Below are 4,531 nucleotides of genomic sequence, written 5' to 3'. Positions count from 1 at the left end.
CCCTTTCCAAAGCCCCCCCCCCCCCAACCTATCCTGGAAAATGTTTAACTTTTCAGGCCACTTTTTGTTTGTTGAATTCTTCTAAAATCCATTTCTACTTTTTCTTTCTGATTTTTCTTTTCTTTTTTTAATTTTATGTGTATGCGTGTATTGCCAGCACGTAGGTAAGTGTGCCCGTGTCATGCAATGCCCACAGAGGACAGAAGACGCAGTCGGATCCCCTGGAATTGGAGTTACGGACAGTTGTTAGCTGCCATGTGGGTGCTGGGATTCAAACCCGGGTCTTCTGCAAGAACAGCTAGTGTTCTTAACTGCTGAGCCATCTCTCCAGCCCTCTTTTTGATTTTTCTTTACCTAGTATTTTAAAATAAGATAACATTTCAAGTTCTTGACATTATATCATCTAATTTTATTCTCTTACTACAATAATTTTAGGAAGATGGTAGATAATATGTCATTACCTGTTACATATATTTATCTGAATTTTTCATAGTTTATATCCTGAGTAGGGGAAATAGAGTAACTTACAAAGGCGCACACCCAGTGCCCAGTTCTGCTCTTTGTGGTGCAGCAGCCCACCATTCCAGATTGCTTCCGTGCCCCGCCCATAGTCTCCGTTAGCTTTTGTCCACGTCTTGTGGGCCTCGTCTTGTGATCTCGCCCCAGGTCGGTAAATGCCCCCTCTCGCATCCAGGCAGGCTAGACACTGGGGACATTTTTTTGCACCGCTGCTGCCAAGATGGCACCAATGCTCCTCTCTCCGCGGCTAACTCTGCAGCTCCCTCTCTGTAGCTAACTCTTCCCCTGCCAATTCTCCGCAGCAGGCCCTGCCCCTTAGAGGAACAAATGACCCTTGGGACACACCTGTGCTTTACAGATGATTAATGTCAGGGTCAGAGTGATGACTTGAATTACCCATGGGTGTCTGATACATGGCCAAACTCATTACAGCTACAGTCAGCTGGTCAAATGCACATGCTTCTTGTTGCATTGCAGTACTTAGTCACGTTTAATGTGCTGGTTATCATTTCTACATATTAATGCATCAGGAGTCTTTGACCAGATATGTAATTTATACTAGAATTATTATGATAGTGCTGCCCACAAAAAGAACAATATAATAAATAAATTTACCTATTTGCTTAGCTTTACATTCTATCTGAATATTCCATTAAATGAGTGATGATGGAAAAGAAATGCACACCCATTATAAAGAAGAACTATTTGATGTGTGATCGCCCTAAGTAGATGAAATAGAATAGCACCAGTGGTCTGTTCCACAGGATCTAATGAAAGACTTTTTTCCTGAACAAGTCAATTCAGAGCCATGTCTAGAATACTGCAGAGGAGAATACCATTACAACTGTAAAGTCCATATAGTGAGACCATTCCTAAGGCCTTCTCCCGTAAATCCATTTAGAAGCTATCCTTCTATCCACTGGAGGGAAAAGAACTCTATTGGCTTCCTGAGAGGTGCAGGGAAAACTACACAGAAAAAGTTTTTACAGGTTCAGTAGAGAGAGGGACCTTAGAAGCATGGCATGGAACAGTTATCCCATCGTATCAAACTGATGGAAAAACCTCTTTGACGGTGAATGAAGGCAATAAAGCATTTGAGTGAAGTTATTTTCTTGGAACCTTTCTGTATATAAAAGGAATCTGATAGCATACCTGTGTTTTAAACTGACATTGCTGTGTTATTAGTCAGCTGATGATGCTGTAGTTTGGGTGTATCTGATGCATACCATTTAAATGAAAAGCATTTAACTTTTAATATATCTTAGTTTTAAAAACAATTTTTTGCCATCTTAAATTCCAGAATGTTCTTATATCATGAAAGTATATCAGTGTCTAATTTAAAATTTTATCCCAATATATTATGAAGAGGCTGCAGATTTCTATATTATCTTGCCAAAAATATTGATTCTTTAAACTGCTTCAAGATATAGTTTTTGTTAGTGTTTACTTAGTTACTGTATTTTTCAATATGTAGTTACACAACTCAGATTAAGAAATTTAAGAGTAAAACCTTAAGAGGGATTTAGAGGAGTTTATGGCTTTAAGGCACGAGGTACTTACAGCTTTTTAATATAAATTGTTCCCAAAATCCGTGTCACATCTCCTTGTATGGTGCGCCTTTTTTTCCCCCTCATCTCGGTTGCTGTGACAACAGCAGCACTGCGCCATTCATCAGCTCTGGACCTAGGCTGCACTGCTAGCCGTCCGTGTTACTCCTGAATATTAAGAGCATCCGTGAATCATTCTCTCTGGTTAACGCTGCGCCATTGGAAACCTAAAAGCCATCCAGCAAGTTTCTCTAACAGGGGAGTAAACTAAACTGCGCCACAGAGAAAACTTGAATAAAAATTTTCCTTTCTGATGGAATCATACGATCTATATTTGCTGCAGTATTCTGAGAAATAACCTCATCCCAAGCAACCTAATGAAAAGATCTCATCTATATAATATTTCTCAAAATCCTTGGGTGTTCAAAACAGATACTACAGTGCTCGCTTGTCGTGATACAAAAAGAAGCAGGTGATGTTGTTAGGGGCTCTGAGCCCCTTTGGGAGCATCTCCTGTGCATTGGGACCATAATCAACATCTGCCCTAAGAAGTGTCACCTGTAAGGCACAGTGAGTTCTGGGCAGTAAGAAGAGCTGGCTGGAGATGAAAGTGTGAATCCTTACTAATGTGTCAGCACTGGTAATATGACCAGTAACTAAGCCTGGAAAGGGGAAATGAACTACACAGTAATAACAGATGAGGAGGAGAAATCAAAGCCTGTGAGTATGGTGAGTAGAGGATTTGTGCATTCCATGGATTTCTAAGCTGTAAGGCCTGGTTTGCGCTTTGTAGGAAAAAATAAATGCAGCCTAAGAGACTGACATTTAGTTGGCAGGGAAACCATTAAGAAATTGTCATTAGGCGCATTTATTTAATTTTTAATTGTTCTTTTTATGTTTTATATTATGAATCTTTTGAAATTATGTCCTTTTAAAAAAGAACATTCATTGCAAAGAAGTCAGTTTTAGTTTTTAAACGTAAATGTGAAGGTTAGATTTCTTTCCTATAACATGATTCCAGAATAGATCTGTACTTTGTATTGCAGTAGCCTCATCAGCAAAATACCTTTTAAAAAATTACAGTATGTAAATCTAGAATTGGTAAGTGTGCTTCCTTAATAAGTCAGATTTGTCCTGTGTCATAATTGGAATGTGTAGAAATAAATGAATATTTTTCATCTATTTGAGTGTGCAAGGATTTTTTTTAATGGCATTATTTGCTGGCTATGTTATCAGTTGAATTTAAGCTAAGTTAGCTTTCTACGCTTTTTTAAATTGCATTTTCAGTCCATTTGGTAATTATGAACTTGAAATAAATAAATTGAAATAAATTCAGTTTACAGTTTGAATTTTCTCAGAATTTTCTGGCTTTTAATTTTCTTTTTTAGATATTTGGCTAATCATGGTAACTTAGAAATGCTTAAAACTGGCATTTTATTTTTCAAAATTAGAATATTTAGAGGAATCTTTAGCCATCTCAAAAAAGAGAAAAAGCATTTTGACCTGGACTCATCCAGTTATTTGTTTTGTTGAGTTGGTCTTCTTAAGTGCATGTTATTCAGAAAATGCACACTCTAGAGACATGACTGGGTTTCTTTAATCTACATAATACAGTGGAAATATATTTTGTTATTTTATACTCTCAATTTCTAGTCCTTCTGCTCTTGAGGCATTCACCTATAAATATCTATATATGATTTTGTCCATTGTTTAGGAAACCTTTTAATAGGGAAATTAGCATATTGAAGGATAATGAAAAGAGTTAATCACTTATACTCCCAGTTATATGTGCCATTAACAAAAAGATTTTGCTTCTCTTTTCTGTAGTTAATACATTAAATAAATTGAATATTTGCATTTTATTGCTGTGCAAATTAAAAATACATTATAAAATTTACATATATGTATTATGTACATTAAGGTTGATGATCCTTTGTGATTATTCTGTCCTTATAAATGTTTGTATTCAAAGAATTTTGTAATAATCTGTGAAATCATAATTCTTATTAATAACAAAAACTGATTTAGGTATTGTTTAGTAAGGTTTTTTCATTTTCCCATAATCTTCTTGGGCATGTCCTTTGACTGTTTCTCATGTTTGGGGCTTTACTCAAAATATACACTCTTGAAAAGTTACATATAAACCTCTTTGCTTCTTTATATGTAAGTTGGCTAATTTAAAATTTCCCTGTAATTTTCCTATTTTAAAAATGCGACAGTTAAGTCGTTTTATAATCCCTGTTATGGTGGTTTGGTAAGTCTTTGTGTCCTATGTTAAGTTGTCCCAAAGTAAAGAATATTCAAGTTGCAGATTGAAGTGACAGTGTGAACAAAACTAAGTCTCAATTTTAAAATAATTTGAAGTCCTTCAATTTACTTTCTGAAATCTCTAAGGAGAGTCTTTTGGTATTATTCATGTAACATAAAATCTTACTTGATAATAGGCATTTTTAATTGGTATGAAT

General features: G+C 35.8%; 1 protein-coding gene across 10 annotated transcripts in view; it reads left to right on the top strand.

The window, feature by feature from the left end:
- Window positions 1–4,531, top strand: part of Tanc2 (tetratricopeptide repeat, ankyrin repeat and coiled-coil containing 2) — a 496,754-nt gene that overhangs the window by 150,402 nt on the left and 341,821 nt on the right. Inside the window, exon 1 of one of the 10 annotated variants that reach the window (XM_029570141.1) lies at window positions 2,528–2,795. The exons of the other annotated variants lie outside the window; for them this stretch is intronic. The gene's annotated coding sequence lies outside the window, so the exon portion shown is untranslated. Of the gene's footprint in view, window positions 1–2,527; window positions 2,796–4,531 lie in introns of those variants that run through there. 10 annotated transcript variants of the gene reach the window in all.

Source organism: Nannospalax galili, unplaced genomic scaffold (genome assembly GCF_000622305.1).
Source record: "Nannospalax galili isolate Female #2095 unplaced genomic scaffold, S.galili_v1.0 scaffold1023, whole genome shotgun sequence".
Taxonomy (NCBI): domain Eukaryota; kingdom Metazoa; phylum Chordata; class Mammalia; order Rodentia; family Spalacidae; genus Nannospalax; species Nannospalax galili.
The sequence above is the reverse complement of the archived record's forward strand: the minus strand, read 5'-3'. Positions and strand labels throughout refer to the sequence as shown.